A 24797-nucleotide genomic window follows, 5' to 3' on the forward strand; every position below is an offset into this window, starting at 1 on the left:
GTGAAATAAGTTATACAGAGAAAGACAGATACCATATGTTTTCACTCTTATGTGGATCCTGAGAAACTTACCAGAAGACCATGGGGGAGGGGAAGGAAAAAAAAAGTTGGAGAGGGAGGGACCCAAACCATAAGAGACTCTTCAAAACTGAGAATAAACTGAGGGTTGATGTGGGGTGGAAGGGAGGGGAAAGTGGGTGATGGGCATTAAGGACGGCACCTGTTGGGATGAGCACTGGGTGTTGTATGGAAACCAATTTGACTATAAATTTCATATTAAAATAAATAAATAAATAAATAAATAAATACGGAGAAAGGACCCTTACTCAGGGCCCTTGTCTCCTCCTCGTTAGCCTCTCTTGTTTTCATTACTGTGTCTGCTCTCTTGCTGGACAAGAGAGAACTCCAGACTTAAAGTCTGCGACATAGTAGGAAGCATTGAGGAAATGACAGAGACATGTAAGTTGACCCCAAGCACCTAGGACAATACTTGGCAACTGACAGATGCTCAGTAAATATTTGAATAAATAATTGAGCTGAATAAATTGAGCAAAGTTTTAGGTGATTCCCAACATATGTTATAGCAGAGGAGTAGGTGTGGTTTAGCAAGCCAAGTTTAGTGAGTAGTTGCATGAAGGGGATAAGAAATAACAGTCAGTGAAAGCAGATTACATCTGGAAGGTAAGGGGAAGAAAAATGATCCATTAACTTGAGAGAAAAATAAGGTAGACACAAAATTAGTTAGGAACAGAAAAGAGCACCTCAATGGGCTGATGAAAGGACCAGTGGATAAACAGAACCGGAAAAGATGAATAGTATTAATTACAGAGCATTTTCATAAAAACAGAATGAGAATGCAGGGGTTCATTTACAATGCAGAACTATGTACCTTTTAATCATAAAAACAGATTAAGCCAATATTTTATTTAAGCCTTGACTTTCTTCTCAACTCCATTCCTCTATGCCTCAGAATTTTTCATTTCTGTGAACCTCAACAAACAAAATGTTCTTCACCCCTAGTACATATTCCATCCCTAGAATCATAATATGATGTTTATTTTAAGACAGCTGCAGAAACCAAATTAAGCAAAACAAATGATCCTAACCAAGTCCATCCAGGCACTTGAAATATGTGCTCCCAAAGTTCCAATGTATTTAAAATGAAAGGCCCATGTTTGCTAATACCAATGAAACACTGTGGAATTTTATGAACTGTAAGATACTAAAGAAATTTGGCTGTTGAATTACCACCGCTTTCCAAATTAGCAAGTCAATGGCATTCAAGTATTAACTTCTCTGTGTCAATGGAATAATTTATGTTTTCTGCAGTTCAGTTTCCCTCATAAGATGACTAGGTTTTGAGTTCTAAGTTCTTTCCCAACTCATAAATATTCATAATAGAATCTATATAACTATGTAACCATAAAAAGACTTATACGACTTCACCTTGTTTCAACTCTGTAAAGGGGTTTTCAACAAACAAAATTGACAGGTAATCATCACCTCTAGAAAAATGTATGTGTGCGCGCGTGTGTGTGTGTGCATCTTCAATTCTTTAAAACAACTGAGATTTGAAGATTCGGTTGTAATATGAAATCACTTGAGATTGCTTGGTATATACCATGAACAAAGTTTCTTAAAATTTATGCAACAGATTAGGCAATCTTTGGAAAGCATTGTCCCTCCATTTGAATGTATTTTTTAAATACAAGCTAATTTCAGAAGTTTCCATTTTGCCATAGGGTTTGAAAACAGTACTAACAACCATTATTTTGTTCAGCAACAGTTTTGTCTGAAATAAAATCTTCCAACGCAGTTCTGTATCTCAGAATGTATATGATCAAAAGTGATAATAATGACCCCAAATCTACAAAGAACCTAAGAGAAAATATTTTTCCAACATTATGCCAAATGTTCCAGTTGTCCCATGAATTGACACTACTTTAAACAATGTCCTGAAATAGAGACAGCTTTTACTACTTTACAAAAGAAGAAGGAGGAGAAGGAGGAAGAGTTCACAGAATTCTAATTTTAAACATTTGTGGAGCCCCCGGTTCTGCTTTTCTCTCAGTTGTCTTGCTTTTGCTGATCCCTTGGAATCCTAGCATTAGGATATCAAATCTTGGGTCACCTAGGTGGTTCAGTTGGTTAAGCGTCGGACTCTTGATTTTGGCTCACGTCATGGTTTGTGAGTTTGAGTCCCATGTCATGAACTGACAGTGCAGAGTCTGCTTGGGATTCTCTCTCCGTTTCTCTGTCCTTCCTTCACTAGTTCTCTCTCTCTCTCTTTCTCTTTCAAAATAATTAAATAAACATTAGAAAAAGCATATCAAATCTTTTCCGATTCTGGTAGGGAAGAGAAAAAGGCAGAGATCTGTTCCAGACCAGCCATTTCCATTTATATCTACACATTTTTCTACTGTTGATTTCTTGCTACTACTTGGCAATCTGAAAAGTAAAAATATTAATGGTTTTGGCAAGTAAAACAGACTTGTATAGGAACATTAGTGTCTTGCACTTTTTATAAAGCTTATATCTATGTATAAGGGGACAGATTTACAGGAAGAGTGGTGGTATAATTGGTAAAGATGTAAGGTTGACAGAAAAGAGTAATACTCCTATACATGCAAAGGTATTTAATGAAAAATACCAGCTTATAAAAAGCAAGTACATGAGTTATATCTATCTACAATTTACCCATCCAAGTAGCTGCCCAGGATCTGGGACTATCACTACCTGTGTACAGGTTCCAGGAGGAGGATGGGGACTGATTTCCTTTTCTCTTCTTGTTCACAAGAGACAAGTGAGTAGTCCTTAGCCATTAACTAAATAGGATTTATCTAGAAAGACTTAACAAGTTTCCTTCAACACTCTCCTAGTAAGTTATTCCTCAATTAAAACAATACTATGTTAAGGGTGCCTGGGGGCTCAGTCCATTAAGTGTCCGACTTCGGCTCAGGTCGTGATCTCACGGTTTGTGAGTTAGAACCCCATGTCAGGGTCTGTGCTGAAAGCTTAGAGATGAGCCTGCTTCGGATTCTGTGTCTCCCTCTCTCTCTCTGTCCCTCCCTGGCTTGTGCTCTCTCTCTCACTCAAAAGTAAATAAACATTAAAATTAAAAAAAAATACTATGCTAATAACTGCAAGTCATTAAAATGACTGACTTTCAATTCAAGCACCATTAAAACTTTGCAAAATCACTAGACTCCCACAGCCCTAATTTTATTCTCATTTTCCCCAGCTAGAAATCAAGAATCTGCTGCTAGCCAATAACATATGATTATGTATTTGAAAGTTCATTTTCCTTCTAAAAATAAGAGCAGTAAGACTATTATTCATTGCTCCTATGATTGGAGAGAAATCTAAGAACTAGCTCCTCCTGATTATGTTTTAGCCAAGTCTTTTCTGTGTGTCCTTTACACCTTCTGTGAGATTCTATAAACCATGGCTAAGGGATCCAGCTCAAAAGCCACTGAAATCAAATTAGAATAATTTTATTGAGGTTTCTTGGATTATTCCATTTCTTTTAATTGCAGGGCACAAACTGAATAATTTAACTTAGGTAATGGATAAAATAGAAAGAGGCCATCTGGCCATAATCCCTACCTATGCATCCAGAGAATCCTGAAAGACAAGGTTTCTTTTACTTCTTTTGAACTGAGGAGGATGGTGGTTGTCTTCTTTATTGTCATTCTTCTTTTCCTAAAAATAAATCGCAACAGAGAGGAAAATCTATTATCAAACAATTGATCTTTTGGACACTTAAACTGCAACATATATATTTGAGATCTTGTCTGAGAAAATACAAGTCACCATCGGCTACCCCCATGATTTAAATTCAGACGCATATATCACCAGGCACGAAGAGGAAAAATAAAAAGTAGGAACTCTAAGAAAAGTCAAGCTGTAAATTTCACTTCAAAACATTAGCTTCATAATTTGAAATGACTCCTGGAAATAAAATAAGAACAGGGAGAATTCATTTAGTACTATTTCAAAATCTACCTAATTAGGTTCATTGTCTTCATTCCCTCAAATCATAATTACAGGTTAAGTGATTTTAACACTTTCCATGTGATAACACTTAAGATAGGTGTGGCTGCCAGTGTCTACTATTAACTTTTTTTTTAAGGAATTTTTTTTCTTATTTGCACTCTCTACTTTTATTTTTTTTAATTTTTATTTATTTATTTTTAAATTTTCATCCAAGTTAGCATATAGTGCAACAATGATTTCAGGATATTCCTTAATGCCCCTTACTCATTTAGCCCATCCCCCCTCCCACAACCCCTCCAGGAACCCTCTGTTTGTTCTCCATATTTAAGAGTCTCTTATGTTTTTGTCCCCCTCCCTGATTTTATATTATTTTTGCTTCCCTTCCCTTATGGTCATCTGTTTTGTCTCTTAAAATCTTCATGAGTGAAGTTATATGATATTTGTCTTTCTCTGACCCATTTCGCTTAGGATAATACCCCCTAGTTCAATCCAGGTTGTTGCAAATGGCAAGATGTCATTCTCTTTGATTATCGACTAATACTCCATTGTGTATATATGACACATCGTCTTTATCCATTCATCTGTTGATGGACATTTGGACTCTTAATACTTTGGCTATTATTTTCCATAGTGCTGCTATAAACATTGGGGTACATGTGCCCCTTCAAAACAGCATACCTGTATCCCTTGGATAAATACCTAGTAGTTCAATTGCTGGGTCGTAGGGTAGTTCTATTTTTATTTTTGAGGAAATTTTATACTGTTTTACAGAGTGGCTGCAGCAGTTTGCATTCCCACCAGCAGTGCAAAAGAGATCCTCTTTCTCTGCATCCTCACCAACATCTATTCTTCCCTGAGTTGTTAATGCTAGCCATTCTGACAGGTGTGAGGTTAGTATCTCATTGTGGTTTTGATTGGTATTTCCCTGATGATGAGTGATGTTGAGCATTTTGTCATGTGTCGATTGGCCATATGGATGTATTCTTTGGAGAAGTGCCTATTCATGTCTTTTGCCCATGTCTTAGGTGAATTACTTGTTTTTTGGGTGTTGAGTTTGATAAGTTATTTATAGATTTTGGACACTAACCCTTTATCTGATATGTTGTTTGCAAATATCTTCTCCCATTCTGTCGGTTGCCTTTTAGTTTTGCTGATTGTTTCCTTAGTTGTGCAGAAGATCTTTATTTTGATGAAGTCCCAATAGTTCATGTTTGTTTTTATTTCCCATGCTGCTGGAGATGTGTTGAATAAGACGTTGCTGTGGCCAAGGTCAGAGAGATTTTTGCCTGCTTTCTCCTTTCTCCATGAGGATTTTGATGGCTTCCTGTCTTACATTTAGGTCTTTCCTCCATTTTCAGGTTGTTTTTTTTTTTTTTTTTTTTTTTTTTTTTTTTTTTTTTTTTTTTTTTTTTTTGTGAATGGTGCAAGAAAGTGGTCCAGGTTCATTCTTTTACATGTTGCTCTCCAGTTTCCTCAACACATTTGCTGAGGAGAGTGTCTTTATTCCATTGGATATTCTTTCCTGCTTTGTCAACGATTAGTTGGCCATAGGTTTGTGGGTCCATTTCTGGGTTCTCTATTCTGTTCCATTGATCTGAGTGTCTGTTTTTGTGTCTGTACCATACTGGTTTGATGATTACAGCTTTGTAATACATCTTGAAGTCCACGATTGTGATTACTCCAGCTTTGGTTTTCTTTTTCAAGATTGATTTGGCTATTCGGGGTCTTTTATGGTTCTGTACAATAGAAGAATTGTTTCTTCTAGTTCTGTCAAGATTTCTTGTGTTATTTTGATAGGGATTGGATTGGATATGTAGATTACTTTGGGTAGTATTGACATATTAACAATATTTTTTCTTCCAATCCATGAGCATGGAATATTTTTCCATTTTTTGTGTCTTCTTCAATTTCTTTCATAAGCTTTCTATAGTTTTCAGTGTATAGATTTTTCACCTCTTTGGTTAGATTTATTCCTAGGGATTTTGGTGCAACTGTATGGTGCACCTATGGTTTTTGGTGCAACTGTAAATGGGATCGATTATTTGATTTCTCTTTTTGTTGCTTCATTATTGGTATAAAGAAATGCAACCAATTTCTGTGCTTTGATTTTATATCCTGCCACTTTGCTGAATTCATGAGGCAGTTCTAGCAGTTTTTTTGTGGAATATTTTGGGTTTTCTACCTAAAGTATCATGTCATCTGCGAAGAATGAAAGTTTGACCTCCTCTTGGAAGATTTGGATGCCTTTTATTTTTTATTGTTGTCTGATTGCTGAGGGTAAGACTTCCAATACTATGTTCAACAACAGGGGCAAGAGTGGACATCCCTGTCTTGCTTCTGACCTTAGGGGAAAAGTTCTCACTTTCTCCCTATTGAGGATTATATTAGCATTGGGTCTTTTATGATCTTGAGGTATGATCCTTCTATCCCTACTTTCTTAAGGGTTTTTACCAAGCAAGGATGCAATATTTTCTCAAATGCTTTCTCTGCATCTATTGAGAGCATCATGTGGTTCTTGTCCTTTCTTTTATTGATGTGATGAATCACATTTATTGTTTTGTAGATATTGAGCCAGCCCTGTATCTAAGGAATAAATCCCATTTGGGCGTGGTGAATAATTTTTTAATGTATTGTTGTATCTAGTTGCCTAATATCTTATTGAGGATTTTCACATCCATGTTCATCAGGGAAATTGGTCTATAGTTCTCGTTTTTAGTGGGGTCTCTGTCTGGTTTTGGAGCCAAGGTAATGCTGGCTTCATAGGAAGTTTTCCTTCCATTTCTGTTTTTTGGAATAGCTTCAAGAGAATAGGTGTTAACTCTACCTTAAATGTTTGGTAGAATTACCCTGGAAAGCACCTGGCCCTGGACTCTTGTTTTTTTGGGGGGAGAGTTTTGATTACTAATTCGATTTCTTTACTGGTTATGGGTCTGCTAAAATTTTCTATGTCTTCCTGTTTCAGTTTCTGCAGTTTATTTGTTTCTAGGAATTTGTCCATTTCTTCCAGATTGCCCATTTTATTGGCATATAATTGCTCATAATGTTCTCTTATTATTGCTTTCATTTCTGCTGTGTTGGTTGTGATCTCTCCTCTTTCATTCTTGATTTTATTTATTTGGGTCCTTTCCTTTTTCTTCTTGATCAAACTGCCTAGTGGTTTATCAATTTTGTTAATTTTTTCAAAGAACCAGCTTCTGGTTTCATTGACCTGTTCTACTGGGTTTTTTGTTTGGTTGGTTGGTTGTTTCAATAGCATTGATTTCTGCTCTAATCCTTATTACTTCCTCTCTCCTGCTAATTTTGGATTTTATTTGCTACTATTTTTCCAGCTCTTTAAGGTGGAAGTTTAGGTTCTGTATCTGAGATCTTTCTTCCTTTTTAGGAAGGCCTGCGATTACTATATACTTCCCTCTTATGACAACCTTTGCTGCATCCCAGCGGTTTTGGGTTGTGGTGTTATCATTTTCATTGGCTTCCATGTCATTTTTAATTTCCTCTTTAACTTCTTGGTTAGTCCATTCTTTCTTTAGTAGGATGTTCTTTAGTCTCCAAGTATTTGTTACCTTTACAAATTTTTACTTCTGGTTGATTTCAAGTTTCATAGCATTGTGGTCTGAAAATGTGCATGGTATGATCTCAATCTTTTTGTACTTGTTGAGGGCTGATTTGTGTCGCAGTATGTGGTCTATTCTGGAGAACGTTCCACGTGCACTGGAGAAGAATGTATATTCCACTGCTTTAGGATGAAATGTTCTGAATATATCTGTTAAGTCCATCTGGTCCAGTGTGTCATTCAAAGCCATTGTTTCCTTCTTGATTTTCTGCTTAGATGATCTGTCCATTGATGCAAATGGGGTGTTAATGTCCCCTACTATTATTTTATTATTATCAATGAGTTTCTTTATGTTTGTGATTAATTGGTTTATGTATTTGACTATTCCCAGTTGGAGGCATAAATATTTGCAATTATTAGATATTCTTGTTGGATAGGCTATATTATGATATAGTGTCCTTCTTCATCTCTGATTTTCTGATTACATGATCTGTCCATTGTTGTAAGCTGAAGTCACCTACTATTATGGCATTATTATCAAGAGTTCTCTATGTTTGTGATTAATTGATTTATATATTTATGTTCTCTCACATTTGGAGCATAAATGTTTGCAATTTCTTCTTGGTGGATAGATGGATCTTCTTGGTGGATAAACCCCTTCATTATGATATAATGCCCTTCTTCACCTCTTGTTACAGTCTTTATTTTAAAGTCTAGATTGTCTGATACAAGTATGGCTACTCCAGCTTTTTTCATTGACCATTAACATGATAGATGGTTCTCCATCCCCTCATTTTCAATCTGAAGGTGACTTTAGGTCTAAAGTGGGTCTCTTGTAAACTATAGATAGATCTTGTTTTCTTATCAATTCTGTTACCCTATGTCTTTTGATTGGAGCATTTAGTCCATTGACATTTAGAGTGAGTAATGAAAGATATGAACTTTTTGCCATTATGATGCTTGTAGAGTTGGAGTTTCTGGTGGTGTTCTCTGGTACTTTCTAGTCTTTGTTGCTTTTGGTATTTTTTTTTTCATCCTTTCTCCCCTCAGAGAGTCCCCCTTAAAATTTCTTGCAGGGCTGGTTTAGTGGTCACAAACTCCTTTAATTTTTTTTTTCTTTGGGAAACTTTTAATTTCTCCTTCTATTTTGAATCACAGCCTTGCTGGATAAAGAATTCTTGCCTGCATATTTTTCTGATTCAGCACATTGAATATATCCTGCCACTTCTTTCTGGCCTGCCAAGTTTCTGTGAACAGGCCTGCTGCAAACTTGATCTGTCTTCCCTTGGAGGTTAAGGATTTTTTTTCCCTTGCTGCTTTCATGATTCTCTCCTTGCCTGAGTATTTTGTGAATTTGACTATGATATGCCTTGTTGATGATCAGTTTTTGTTGAATCTTATGGGAGTCCTCTGTGCTTCCTGGATTTTGATGTCTGTGTCTTGCCCAAGTTAGGAAAGTTTTCCACTATGATTTGCTTAATTAACCCTTCTACCCCTTTTTCTCCCTCTTCATCTTCTGGGACTCCTGATTCTGATGTTGTTCCTTTTTAATGAGTCACTGAGTTCTCTAATTCTTAAATCATGCTCTTTTGCTTTAGTCTCCCTCTTTTTTTCTGCTTCATTATTCTCCATAAGTTTGTCCTCTATACCACTGATTCACTGCTCTGCCTCATCCATCTTTGCTGCTGTGGCATCCATTCGATATTGCAGCTCATTTGTAGCATTTTTTATTGCATCCTGACTAGCTTTTATTTCTTTTCTCTCCACAGAAAGGGATTCTAATCTATTTTCAACCCAGCTAGTATTCTTATTATCATGATTCTAAATTCTGGTTCAGACATCTTGCTTATATCTGTGTTGATTATGTGCCTGGCTGTCATTTCTTCCTGCTCTTTCTGTTGGGGTGAATTCCTTTGTTTCATCATATTAAAGGAAGAAAAGGAATTAGTAAGGTAAAACATTAAAAAACACCCACAGACACACAAAATCAAATAAATGATGCTAGATCCTAGGTGTCTTTGGTCTGGTTATTGAAAGGAGCTTGACGGATTCGAGGAAAAAAGGGGGGGGGGAAGAAATAAAAAGAAAATCAAGAAAAAAAGGAAAATGTTTGAAAATTTGAGAAAATGAATACAGTGAAATAGAAAAAAATGAAATGATGGAAGTAAAATAGAATATGAAAAATTTACAAAAAAGTAAAAAATATGGTAGAAAAAATAAAGAAAATATTTTTAATAAAAATTGAAAATAAAAATATTTTTTTCTTTTTCTGTATTCAAGAAAAAGAAAAGGAAAAAAAAGAAAGAAAAAAATTCAATAGATGGCCAGCAAACAGACTGAAATATGATTGAAATTACATCGGTTTCCCCTAGAAGTCAAACTATGAAGCACTTTATAGTTCATAAACTAAGCAGGCAGAGAGATTTGTGGTCGTCCTGAAGAGTGAGGTTGGCCCAGTTTGGCGGGGCTTAGTGTAATGGCTCCAGTCTCTATTAGATGGCGCTGCTTAGCTTAGTGGGGTGGATTGTTGTGGAGCTCGTAGGTGTTAATGTGCATGCGCGGGATGGGTGAAAATGGTGTCACCCACCTACCCAGTCTCTAGTATCACACTCTGTGCTCTTTTCTACTGGCAATTGTGCACCCATCCTTTGTCTCCCACTTCCATCTCCTCCCCACTTCTACACTGTCTGTGACCAAGTCATGAGGTTGCCAGCCAGCACCTCCCTCCTAAGTTTTATCTCAGATGAGGCTATGTTTCCCGACCCCTCACTTCTAAGGGACTTGTGGCTTTGACCCACTCAGATCCTCTGAGGGAAGGTCTCACAGAGCAATGGCTGGGTGCCGGTCACACCCAGGAATGTTCACAGGACCATGCTGCTGCCAATTCCCAGAGACCACAGCTGGGTGCCAGCCCACCCTAGAAAAAGTTTACACAATCGTGTGGCAGCAGTGTTTCATGGATTATGGGAAATCAAGATACACATCTGGCACCAGCCTTCACCCCTAATGACCTTGTTCCAGCACCAGCAAATGTGGTTGTTCTCTGGGGTCTGCTGGGACCAGGTGGCAGCACAGCCTGTACCAAATGTCCTTCCAGCAGTGTAACTGCTTTTCCTTTTTTGGCCCGAGGACCTCCCAGACCCCACTCTGCTCCTGGGGATTTGCCTTTCCCACCAGAGCACCACCAGGTCACTGAGCTGCAGAGTTTCAGACTCTGCACTCACCCTGTTTATAGTCTTAATGGAATTTAAGCCCTTTCCTTTCTCCTTTCCCCCTTTTTAGTTCAGTCCCTGTGACTGATTCCACTTTTCCACTTTCTCTCCAGCTGCTTTTGAGGGGGTGCTTTTCCTGTATTCTCCTCCCATCTCCATCCTCTCTGCAAGCAGAAACAGCTCCCTGACCTCCGCAGCTTCTCTCTTCCCCAGTTCACCTCTCTGTGTCACGTACCTGCTGAGTTCTGTGGTGCAGGTTGTGCAGATTGTTGCGTTAATCATTAAATCAGTTTTCTAGGTGTGCAGGATGGTTTAGTGTTGATCTGGCTGTATTTCATGGATGAGATGCAAAAAAAAAAAAACCAAACAAACAAAAAAAAAAACTTCCATGCTTTTCCTCCATCTTGGCTCCTGCCTCTTTGCTGTTAATGTTCTTATGAAAGTGTGGTAGAGACAAACACTGAAGAGACTTTCTATATGTGCTATCATCTAATTATTGTTGCTATACCAGCTATTATTATTACATAATTGTTACTTCCCTAGATTGTCATCATGAGGCTGTGGTTGATTACTAACTTGAAATATTATCTCTAAAAATGATTTTAATGGTTGGTAAGGTGACACCTTTAGCCCCAAGTCCCCTCTCAGTGAGTAATCAGATTGCAGCCTTTGACATTGCAATTGTTGCAGACACCCTACATTTGAGCAGGCATTCTCCCACACCATCTGCTTATAGAGTTGTAGATGTTTTGTTTATGGTACTCCTAAGAATGGCTGAGTCTATTCATTTTTATAATTCCATTTCTCTTCAACTTTCTTCTCATCCTTGGGAGACTGAACACTGATCCCATAGACCATTGATTTCAAACTTTTTTTAAAGTGAAAGAAACTCCTTTCTTATACACAAAAGTTGTGATAAATAAGAGAAAAAAAGGAGTTACTGTACTGAGAACACAACTTCTTTAACCAAACCCTTCCCTGGATCCCCCTCACTATGCCACCCATGAACTAAGCCTGACTCTTCTTAAAATTGAGGAAGCAGCAGTCCCAGAGAAACAAAGTGAGTCAGAGAGTAAAATGAGTAAGGCTGGTAGAGCTGGAACTAGAAGGGAAATTCTCTTGAGCAGTGCCTCAAGGACTTGCACCAGAACGCTACAGAAAGAAAAAAATAGTGAAGAACTGCATGCCCAATCAAACAACATCTTTATAGTAAGAAGCTGTCAGTATAAATTAATTCAGACAATTTGTGCACAGTGCTGCTAAAAGGAAACATGTTTTTTTAAGAAAATATGTGGGGTTTTTTTTCAGACATATGAGCATGCCAAAGAAAGAGTATTAGCTGGACTAAGGAAGACAAAGACCAATACAATCATATCAGACTTCCCCTCATACACACTTACTGTCCAATTGTCACCAGCTAGACCCCAAGATCTGACTGACACTGCCCTCCTGCTTGTACTTACTAACCTTTGTCTTACATTTTCATTAAACTTTTCTTTCTGGTTTACCAACTTACCTCTTAAATGAAACCTGAAACCACCCCTCAGGTGATGGCAACTGCCCTGACAAGACCTTCTGAGCTAACCTGCTGCCACTCCCTCTCCCCACACAGATACTCACACCTGTGCAGATGGACAATGGAGTGACCTCTGGAATGACCTGCCATTACCTTTACCTCATTTTACACTAAAATCTCCACCCAAAGAAGACCCTCAGCCTCATCTATGTAACATACAATGTAGATCTAGGCACGTTTCCTTAAGTGGCATGTGCAAACTTATGCCTGCCTCTACATGCAATGACAAGTCTTTTCCATCTAAATATTCATACTAACCTTAAGCATAAGGAACCCATTCACCCTCTCTCAGGGAGTCACAGCCTCAAAAGCCATTTCTCATGATTTCCTTATTTGCTGCAAATAAGTTTTCTTCGTGCAACAACTCAACCTGGTGCAGTTGCTGACTCACCAAGGAGCGAACTCAGGTTAGTTCAGCTACAGAATGGCTGTTCCTAATTCCAATAGCTGTTGGTAAATGGGCCCCTACATTCATATTTAGAACCAGGGAATACACTACTACTGGCCAAAGTCTCCCTGACGCTACTGGCAGAAGAAGTCAAAGGGAGATGACCATAAGGACTAGAGATGGAAGGGTACAGGCCAATTGTCCCTGAAGAACCATCCCGGCCATGTCAGCCTTCCCTAATCCTGTTCCAGGAGCCAGGAAAAAAACTCAAACAGCAGCAGGATGTCCAGGTGCCTAGGAAAAAAATGCAAACCTTGGGGACGTGGGTAAATTCTGATTGGTGGGTTCTGGGCCAGCTAGTGGGAGCTGGGTGAGGTCTGTGCTAGTCCCCTTTGCCCGGTCCGTTGGAGGTTTCCAGACATGTCCAAGAACCTGGACCGGTGATATCCAGGTCCTGTCACTTGACTGCCCAGCCGCCCCTATTGCCCCACGTGCTGCACCTGTACAGATCTCCTGCCCACCCCAGCCTGTGAACACACATTCGAATCCCATAGCACTCTTGCTGTCCTCCTCTCAGCTCTCCCTCCTCTGCTTCCTCCCAACCACCTCACTGCTCAGGAAGATGACCCAGCTACCCCTGGCCCTCTCCATCCTCAAGGACATTCTCTTTCTCCCCAACCCAAGCATCCCAGTGCCACAGACATGACCTGGGTATCCTGAAACCCATGCTCCTCCATGATGTCCATTTCTATCATTCCTCATTCGTCTCTCTCATCACCCTCAACACCATGCCCTGGTCATAGAGAGTTCCCCCTCTCTAATTCCTCTGTACTGACAGCCTTTCTAACCTTTCATTAAGCCCCTCCTCACACAGCTTACCCAGGGCTATAAACTCTACCTCAAACACACCTCTTATGCTACTTTCTCCTTCCTCTCTACTCTCCTGGAAATACCACCAAATGGACACACTCTTTGCACCCTCCACACTTCTTTTTTCTCTCTCTTCTTCCTACAGTAGCCTTCCACAAGGACCATCACCCACTCTCCTCATGATATCCAATGATAATTCATTGAGAAAAGACCAGTAATCTCACCACTTTCCAACCCTGGATCTGTATTCTTGTATATTTGTATTCTTTGCTGCCCCTCTGGAGTAGGTGACCAGATCCCATTTGAGGTCAGGACCTTCATTTGAATCCCATATCCTTCCCCTTTCTCAAACAGTAAGCTTTTGCAATGATCATTCCTTTTTCCAGAATCATCACATTTCTCATTTCTTTTGGATCATCCCATCATCTACAAAGTGGGCAGGAGAATGACTGGAGTTTAGGAATTTGGCTTTTTGGTTCCTGCTGTGCTATAGGTGAGATACCAGGGAACTTCATTCCCTGAAGGTGAAATGTGGAAATTGGCTGAGTCTAGAGCCAGGGGTTCTACCCTGAAGGAGACTTAACCTGGATAGGGGCTTAGATGACTCTGCAGCTGAGGTTGTGTAGTGCACAGCTCTGCCCAAGGGTGGGGTGGAGGATGATAACCAGATTCAGAGAGGTCTACAGATGCCAACAGAGGTGAGCTGAAGCTGAGTCAACCAGGGAGCACCAGCTCCCAATCAAGAGGAGAAAGACAAAAGTGCAAGTATCACCCACCACACACATGGGTGGTGCAGGTCAGCATCACCAACTGGATCTTGGAGACAAAAGTTATCCTCTCCTCAGAGGATACTGTGAGCAGCATAAGAATTTCATAGACCCCTCCCCCTTCCCACATCACCCAGGAGACTTAAAAAACCATACATACCCCTTCCCCATCTTGGAAAGAAGTAGGGAGGCAGGGTGGAATCTGAGCATTTTCACCAAAAAAAAAAAAAAATGCATATTTACTCAAATGAACCATTCATATTATAGTGAGAACAAAAGACCCCGATAATTAGAAAGCAAGATGGAAGAGAAGCTAAAATTTTAACCCAGACAAATGACCATGAGGAGCAAAATCAGCACAACCTGAGGTGACAAGCCTGCACGAAATTCAACAAAATTCCCAAAAGACCCCTGCAACACATCCCGCCATGCTCTTCAGCAGCTGTTACATCCTGAACTACTACAGGAAATAGTGAATTGTACCCTGCTTGTCACTCTGCTCCCAAAGTTTGCAATTTGGGACCTGAGTCTGACCAAACTTGATAAAGGGCACATAACTTGTGTGGTTTTTTTGCCTATGTAACCTTCCCCTTTGGAGCATACTGTCCATTTGTAACTGAAGCCTGCCTCTCCCCAGTTTGCAAACTGCATGGCAATAAAGCTTTTCCTTGCTTCTGACTAAATCGTTGCATTGCAAGATTTTTTGTTGTTGTTGACAATAGCATCTATCTACATATGTAAGACTAGACATAAATTCAGTGGGTTTTTTTTTTGGTTTTGTTGTTGTTGTTGTTGTTGTTGTTTTCCTCTTAGTGTCAAGTCCAGAGCATGGGCACTCATGATAAAGATCGCATCAACCAGACAGAATAAATTAACCAACATTACCTTGTGGTCTGAGGAGCACTAGTGAATCTGTGATCTCAGCTCACCATCCCCACTAGCTTCTCTTCTGTCCACCTTCCAATCAATCCATATTAGAGGAGATTGGGGCATCCTTGCCTTGCCCTCTCCCTTAACTAATGCAATGTTTCACATCCAATAAATGGACCTCCAAAGCAGAGCACAGAAGGAAGATCAGGCCAGACAGACCCACAGAGTAGAGTAACTCATGAGATCTGTCACTGAAGTGAGCAGGTCCTTCTCAAGTCTGTCATTGCCCCCCACAAGTGATGCCAGGCTCTATTCTCCTTTAATAGCACAGACCCATTTTCCAGGGCATGAGCCATAGAGCTTGGCTTCAGAAAATGGTGTGGCATCCTGTACTTCTGGAGAAAATCACAGAAACACATTACAGCTAGTCTGCTTTAATAGCCTTCATAACCTCCTGGGACTTCAGTGCTTTACAGGATGCTTTCTTTGGGTTGTAGTCCCTTCTGAGGACATCCCAAGATCACGCTTCTCTCCTTGCATCCTCTACCATACATATAGCCAAACACTTTCCCATTCTCAGGTGAGATCCTAGAAGGCAGGGAGAGGGAGAGAGAAGGGCCTATGTGCTGGGAGGGGGTAGGGGATTATGTTGTCTTGACAACATTCTTCTGTCCGTCCTCACTGGATCACTCAGCCTCAGGCATCAGCCCAGATGAAGGTCCAGGATAGATGAGAAAGCACTTCTCTCCATGTTGCTCTCTTTCTGTGACCAGAGGTTGAGATAACAAAAAAATTGGTTACTAGGGAAACTGAAGCTTCATCCATCTGACCCAAGCATAAAAGAAACAAAGGAGTGGAAACTAAGACACTAAATGTATGGTGGGAGGCCACCCACAGACATGGAATCGTCACTCAATAAAGGTGCTTGTCCCAAGGGTCCTGTGCATGCACAGATCTTTGCACAGGTGGGTACTCAGGAGCACACCTTTCAGCCCAGAGCAACACAGTTACTGTAGCATAAAGTACTTAAGTGGGAGACAGAGGATGAGGCAATGAGGCAGAAATGTAGGCAGAAGCCAGATCATGAAAGACAGGGAGGCACCATTTATTTTTTGAAATTACTACCTACCATTTATCACAAGGCTTTTAAAAAAATAGACTGTATTTCATTCAGTGGTTTTAGGTTTACAGGAAAAAAAATAAGTGGGAAATACAGATGGTTCCATATCTCCCCTCCCCCACATCCAGTTTCCCCGATTAGTAGCATCTTGCATTAGTGTGGCACATGTGTTACAATTGATGAACCAATATTGATACCTTATTAGCTAAGGTGTACAGTTTACATTTAGTTTCACTCTGAGCTGTACAATCTGAGTTTTGACAAGTATATAATGACACATATCCACCATTAAAGTATCATACAGAACAGTTTCACTGCCCTAAAAATCCCCTGGGGTCCTCCTATTCATCCTGCCCTCTTTCTTCCTGAAACCCTGGCAACCACTGATTTTGCCATAGTCTCCATAAGTTTGCCTTTCGAGAATGTCATATAGTTGGATTAATATGGTATATAATCTCTTCAGATTAGTGTCTTTTACATAGCAATATGCACTTATAGTTCGACTATGTATTTGTGTGTCTTGATGGCTCATTTCTGTTTATCACAGAATAATATATCATTGTATGAATGTACCACAGTTTATTTATTTATTCACCTAATGAAGGACATCTTGGTTGCCTTCAAGTTTTTGAAATTATGGCTACCACAAGATAAATATTAATGGGCATGTTTTTGTGTAGGCAAAATTTTCAGCTCATTTGGGTAAATACAGAGGAGCACAATTTCTGGATTGTATGGCAAGAGTATGTTTAATTTGGTATGAAACTGCCAAACTGTCTTCCAAAGTGGCTTTAACCATTTTGTATTGCCACTAGCAATGGATGAGAGTTCATTTGCCCATTTTCAACCAGCTTTGATACATTCAGTGTTTCAGAGTTTCACCATTCTAATAAGGTGTGCAGTAGTATCTCATTGTTTCTTAATTGCAATTCCCTAGTGACACATGATATTGAGCACCACTTCACAGGCTTATTTGCCATGTGTACATTCCCTTTGGTGAGGTGTCTACTTAGACCTTTTGCCCATTTTTAAATTGGATTGTTTATTTTGCCATTGCTGAGGTTTAAGTGTTGTTTCCATATTTCAGATAACAGTCTTTTATCACATTTTTAAAATAAATATTTTCTCCCAGTCTGTGGCTTGTCATTTCATTCTCTGAATAGTGTCTTTCACAGAGAAGAAGTTTTTAATTTTCAGTGAAGTCCAATTTATCAATTTTTTTTTCTTTCATGGATCATGCTTTTGGTATTGTTTTTAAAACATCATTGCCTAAATTTGCCTAAAATAGGTTACCTAAATTTTCTCCTATGTTGTCTTCTAAGAGTTTCATAGATTTTCATTTTTCATTTAAGTTGGTGATCTATTTAGAGTTAATTCTTGTGAAAGGTGTAAAGCCTGTGTCTAGATTTTTTTTCTTTTTGCATGTGGATGTCCACCAAGGCTTATGTTGACATTTGTATTATGTTTAGTGTCTTATGTACATTTATTTAGGGGAAACTCTACATTAAACTAACTTCATCTAAAAGAAGGTACAGCCATATTCCTAGCAACTTATGGGGGGAAAAGCAGACATATTCTCTCTTCAGATAAAGCAGGCTGGGAATTTACCTAGTGTAAATCAAATGAGCAAATAGATGGGGAGATGGTTGTATAATACAGTGAAAGACTTAACTTACACACTGAAAAAAAATATGATTCCCAAATTGTACTTTTTTAACAGCTTTAGACGTTGCACTTCCTGCTCCAGGATGCATTTGAGTTCAACAGCACTACTCGTGTGGATATGTACCTATTAGGTCATTTGGTTCTAGGTCCTTTATAGTTATTTGCTTCTGGTAAGTGGGAGGAACCCCAGTGATTTATCATCTGAAAAGATGTGGAAAAAAGCCTGGTTCCATCTGAGATCTTTTGTTTATAAGTTAAAGATAAGTATGTCACACACACACACACACACACACACACACACACACTCAAACGAGGCCATTGGGCTTAGAAGAGACATAGAAGATTGGAATTTCAAATTTGGGGAAAAGGTCCTTTGACCTGCATCATAGGATGATGCTGAAGCTTTTTAATGGGACGTGGACTGTAGTTTAGTTCTCAGCCTCTGTAGGATCTCAAAGCATATTTGGGGGGGGGGGTGGATATATGGTTGGAGCCATGATATCATGCATGCATAGGTAAATAGCTAGACATTTTAGTTCCTAGCTTCTCTGATGAGGTCACAAGGGGGCTTTCCAGCCCAAGTTAACTTACATGTTTTATAATTGCTTTTAGAATGAAAATAATAATCATTATTAGAAAATGAATAGAAGATAGATCTGAAGATTAAATCAGAAAGGATAATGACTCCTTGCCAAACTGTCCATGAGAAGAATATTATGAATGGGGCTGAGTGCCCATCTGAGGAATCTACAGATACCAGTGAGTCAATATAATCCATTATGCATCATGAAAAGTATAGATATACAACTATAAGCCAACGTACATGCACATGCTCTAATTCTTATGCAGCCAGTGTGAGAATGCTCTTTATATAATCCCACAAGGAGGCATCCAGGCACAAGGACTGGAATTTGAAGTATCTCAACTAAGGGCAGGAGCAACAATATGCCTGTCTTTACCACTGTGTGGAGAAACCTCTGGATCCCACTGCAGGGACAATGTGCCACCTGACTACCTCTGAAAGCCCTTCTGCCCTATGACTGGTTTTAGGTGTGGTTTAGCTACTCATTCAGATTAAATCTTTTTTCCATGTTTCAGTCATTGCTCATAAATTTTGACCTTCAGGGAAATCCTCCTTATGTTTTAGGACACACTAATTTAAAATAATCCATTAACCATTTTAGTATAACTTCACATAGAACGAAGAATCCGACTATGGATTCAGACCACTAACTTGATGTAACTTACAACTGAATTTATTGTCCATAAAATTCATTGAGGAAGTTCTGCTTCTGGCCACCATGGAGTGAACCCACTACTGCCTATCTCTTCCACTGATTACAGCTAAAGACCCTAGAAAACATACACAGAGCATGTACCTGAGGAATCAGAAAATTGGTCAAAAATAGATGGATTGTAGTAAAGGATCAAAACATGGAACCCATCCAAATTTATATCTGAGGACCATTCTCTTTTTTGAAACCCAGACTTGTCTAACCTATGTGACTTCCCTGTTTGAACTCTTGGGTTTGTTGTATTTTTTCCCCGAGTGTCCATCAGCAAGTTCTCTTGATTGTATCTTGAAAGTATATCCTGAGTAAAACTGCCCGATCTATTGCTACCATGTTAATATCCAATGTCACTCATCGTCTCTTGCCTTAATTACTGTAATATCTTAGTTTTCCTTCTTTATTCAACTCTCATCCTCCTAAAATATATTGTCCACAAGCTAGCTATCATGATTTTTAAGCATGTTGAACAAATTATGTCAGGACCTATTAAATTAAAATGGGACTTTGCATTTTAATTTGAATGAAATCCACTCTCCTTTGCATGGCCTGTAAACCCCTACACTATCTATCTGCCTTCTGCCTACCTCTACACCTTCTCCCCTCATTTAGCACAATCTATCCACACTCATCTTTTTCTGTTCCTTGATTATTCTGGGTTTGGTTCCTTCATGGGGATTTTTTATGTTTTGTTTTCTCTGATGTTCTATTTTTTATATTGTTGCTTTCAAAATTTCCATTTGTCTTTAGTTTTCAAGTTGTACTTCTCTTTATGTTTCTCCTGCTTGGAGTTTATTTAGTTTCTTTCATCTGTAAGTTAATCCTTTTACCATAATTTATAATTTTTTGCCTTTTTTTCAAAAACTTTGCCCCTTCTTTTTCTCCCGTCCTTCTTTTATTACAATTACACATAAATTGGGATGCTTGATGCACAAACCTCTGAAGCTTCATTCACATACATTCACTCTTATCTCTGCTCTTTCTTTCTTTCTTTCTTTCTTTAATTTATTTAAACTTTAGTTGGTGCTAAACATACAGTGCACTATTGGTTTTAGGAGTAGAATTCAGTGATTCATCATTTACATACAACACCCAGTGCTGATCACAACAAATGTCTTCCTTAATAACCATCATCAATCTAGCCCATCTCCCACCCACCTCCTTCCATCAACCTTTAGTTTGTTCTCTGTCCTTAAGAGTTTCTGGTGGTTTGTTTTCCTCTCCTCTCCCCCGCTTTCCCATATGTTCATCTGTTTTGTCAGTACACCCTGTGCCACAGCTCTTCTGCATTTTTTCTTTTAGCATGCAGCTGGGATTCAAAATTTGAAATCTTAAAGGACCTAGTGCCATACAGACTCGCCATCCTCCTCCAGAGTAGAGCCTCTCTCTGCTGTGTCTGATGTCCTTTTTCCCATAAAAACAGTTCCACATCTGCACAGTGCACAGTAGCTATGATGTAGCACCGCAAAAAGCAGCAAGCAGGTTATCTGCTCTCTGCTTGCACCTCTGTCCCCTGCCAATGAAAGACTTTTTTCTGGTGTTGGCGGGGCTTTTTGTCCTTGGAGAGTCAATATACCCTCTTCCAAATGTACTCCAGGAAGGGTAGTGTGACCCAGGAGATCTCTACACCATGACAAGCAGTCTGGGTCAACACCATCTTTTACCCCAGGAGTGCATGTCACAGCTCTGCTCTGGAGAAAGTTGCACACTTCCAAAATCTCAGTTTGAGCTCCATATGCTGTTTGCAAAAAAACCAAAAAAACAAAAAAACAAAAAACAAAAAACCCTGCAACACTCAGTACCTCTTGCTCCCCAGTCCATGGTACTGAGAGGTTTCCTCTTGTGTGATCCCATTGCTGCACTCTGTCAACCCCTCTCGCTTTCTCTCCCTTTGTCTCCCCATGGAAAGGGTTCTGTCCCCCCCTTGGCCCTGCCATTTTTCTCTCCTTCAATTCACTTCCATGCACCTTGTACCAACCATGCGGTCTCCCTCTAACCATAGAGATCCTTCTGTCAGTCCTCAGATTGATTTCCTGGGTGTTCCAAGTGATCTGACCTCAATACAGCTGTGATTGAGGAACAAGGAAAGCCCAGGGTCCCCCTACTTCTCTTCCATCTTAACTCCTATATCTGTTCTTTAGATTGAATAATTTCTGTTGTTCTGTCTTCATGTTTTCCAAATTGTTTCTTTTGCTATCTCAGTTATGCTCTTGAGTAAATTTAGTGATTTTTTTTCTATATTTTGGTTGTTACACTATTCAGCTCTAGAATTTCCATTTTTTTTTTCCTTTCAGAGTTCTTATTTCTTGGCTAATATTCCCTACTTTTGACCTAAATCCACTCTATTTTTCCTTTAACTTTTAAATATTTATTTCTTAAATTCTTTTGACTTATCTATAATAGTTGCATTAAAGTCTATCTGCTAAATTAATATCTAGTTTCACATAGGTGCAGATTCTACTGACTCATTTATTTTCTTGAGAATGGGTTATGCTTTCCATTTTTCCCCCTATGTAGTAAATTGGGATTGAAAGATGAACCTTATAGATGACATATTGTAGTGATTTTAATTTTGTTTTGTTTTTTCTTAATGTTGCTAACTTCATCTTTTTTTAAATTATTAGTTGATAATTATTGTGACCTCAATTAGACTCAGCTGCTAAAACTGTCTCCCACATGGTGTGTAGGCAATAGTATCTCTGCTCAGCATTTTTCCCTTTCCTCCCCCCCCCCTTTTTTTCTTTTGCTGGGAACCCTGGCAGTCTTCCTTTCACTTGTATAGTTGCTTTGTATTCAGACAATGATTTGGGTAGAGTTTTTGTTCAGACACCTCAATTCTAAGGTTGCCAGATAAACTACAAGATGCCTTTTGAATTTCAGGTAAATGATGAATACTATTTTTAGTATATTTAAAATTCAAATGTAACTGAGCATTTTCTGTTTTTATTTGCTAAATCTTGCAACTTTACTCAAGCCAGTAAGGCCACCTCTTTCTGCCACCCAAGGTGCATGTGGGTTGAGGAATGCATTCAAAGGTACAGCAACATCCATCAACATCCATCATAAGTAATCCCACACTTCCAACTTTTGCCTGACTCCCTGTGTCTTCCCCATGCATGCATAGTTTAGCAGTCAGACCATGGGCAGTGGAGAATATAATATCTCAACCCTTTTATGACTCCTCACTTCCAAACTCTCCGTACAAAGTCCCTAATTGGTCTGTCAACATTACCAGATTAAGTCCACCACCTCCACACAGTAAAGGAGTTCATTTTTACTGTCTGAGCTGGAGAGTGGAGATGGGTACACCCCCAGGTAGAAAGGCCACAAACTTTTCTTCTTCCCAACATAGCAGGAGTTTTTCATAAAGAAAAACTTTTCAGGGTTTCTATTGTTTGTCAGTGTCATAAAATAGTTGTTTTTCAATATTTTTGTCCAGGTTTTTACTTGTGTTCTGTGAAAAGTGAATTGCCCAAACTCTTCATACCACTGTTACTGGAAAGAGAATCCCCACGGGGTCAATTTTTAAAGACAAATAGCCCAAATAAGTGAGTCAAGAGGTGCTATTTAAGTACCTACAATGAGCTTTCCACTTATTTAGATGTCAGAAGTACGCATGAGTGATGCAGTGTGGTCACTGACTTTAATAATTCTATGGTTGAGCTGGGAAGTCAGTTTGCAATGACACTATGCATTGCTGAAAGGAAGCACAGTTTGAGCAGAAAAATTTTGTGGATTGCTTATGAGTGAAAGTGGTTCTAAAGCCTGATATATGCAGCCTTAAGCCATTCTGGGTACTGAAAACTGATTTTCTTAGTGTGAGGTGGTAAAGGAAATAAGTCCAAGTTATACACATGTAACATATTAACCACTCAATACAATAGCCTATTTACCACCTGGTACCTACACATATAATATCTACATTAAATTTTACAGAACAAAGGGAGTGTATCTTCTGTCAGTGTCATTACAAAGATAAATGAATTAATGCAGTTAGCAAACAGCAATGCCCACTGTGTTTCAAGGATATCCTGGAAGTGGGAAATGAAAGAAGAATGGATTATAGCCTTTGATATCTGGGATATCACAATTACTTGGGGTAGATAGACATACAAACAGAAAAGCTGTGTAAGTACAAAGAAAAGACACAGGGGGAAGGAAGCCTATGAGAAAAACACAGAATAAGTTCTGGCCAAAACATCAGGAGAAAGGCAGGGAGAGAATGTGAAAGAGCTCACTGTGACTCATCCAAGGCCACTGATCACTGAGGTCATGTTCTTGATTATGCTAGTGTAAGCTTGCATACATAAGAATGACAGCTACAGTAACTGGCTGAAAAACTAAAGTACCTCATGGCAGTGTTGTATTCAACCAACAAATATTTATTGAAACCCGACTCTGTTAATCAGTTCTTTTGTATTTAGGTTTATGAAAGGGAAAAAGTGGAGAATACAATGGTACCAGAATATTCTGAACAAGATATGGGGATACAAACCACCACCACCAGCACTGCCCCCCAGCCCTGTTCTTATGAAAATAAATGTAAGCAGAGATTTTCTATGTTCACTTATCTTCAATATATTATATTATAGTCAATATATTATATTATGAGCAAGATCATATAATAATAGAGTGTTTGAGTAAGCAGCATGTGTCATCATTACTCCTTTGCTGAGTACCAGGGTCCAGGTGCTGGGTGAGGCAGACTATGGAGACACAGGGATGATTCTTGCAGGACAACAGTGCTTGAGCAACTATAGTCTAATAAGCAGATGACCACAGTGAAAATAATTAAAAGGCAAATGTGATAAGAATCATAGCAGGAGTGAGCTAAGGAAACTTGGAACACAGAGAAGAACGTGTAATCCAGATATTTAGGAGCAGCCTCGCAGAAGGAGTAATATTATTCACATTTATGCATGAGGTAATGGAGGATCAGAGAGGCTGAATCATTCATTCACCCTGCCAGTGATGAAGCCAGTTATCAACCTAAGTCTGTTTAAAAGCAAAGTCCTGAGAAAATGTACTGTGCTTTACAAGAATCCTTCCTTCTTACTAGTATCCTCTTTTTGATTCCAATTCACCACCTCTACATGAATTTGGTTCTGTTTTGCCTTCAAAACCTGCCTTTCTATTTCTAATTTTAAAGTTTTATTGTGATAATTGTAGATTCACATGTAGTTGTAAGAAATAACACAGATATGGGGCACCTGGGTGGCCCACTCAGTTAAGTGTCTGACTCTTGATTTTGGCTCAGGTCATGATCTCATGATTCTTGGGTTCAAGCCCTGCACTGGGCCCCATGCTGGCAGTGCAGAGCCTCTATCTCCCTCTCTTTCTCTCTCTTTCTCTCTCTGTCTCTCTGCCCCCCTCTTCAACTTGCTCTCTCACTCTCTCAAAAAATAAACTAAAAAAAGAGAAAAAAGAAATAATGCAGATGAGATTTTGCAAAACTATAGTATATCACTATTAAGATATTGGCATGGATGCAG

At 39.0% G+C, this 24797-nt stretch overlaps 1 pseudogene; it reads right to left on the bottom strand.

Annotated features, from left to right (window-relative positions):
• Positions 1–13276, bottom strand: part of LOC145713787 (protein FAM156A/FAM156B-like) — a 29322-nt pseudogene extending 16046 nt beyond the window's left edge.
• Positions 13277–24797: the final 11521 nt, after the last annotated feature.

The sequence above is a fragment of the Panthera onca genome, chromosome X (genome assembly GCF_046562875.1).
Source record: "Panthera onca isolate mPanOnc1 chromosome X, mPanOnc1 haplotype 2, whole genome shotgun sequence".
In the NCBI taxonomy this organism is placed as follows: Eukaryota; Metazoa; Chordata; class Mammalia; order Carnivora; family Felidae; genus Panthera; species Panthera onca.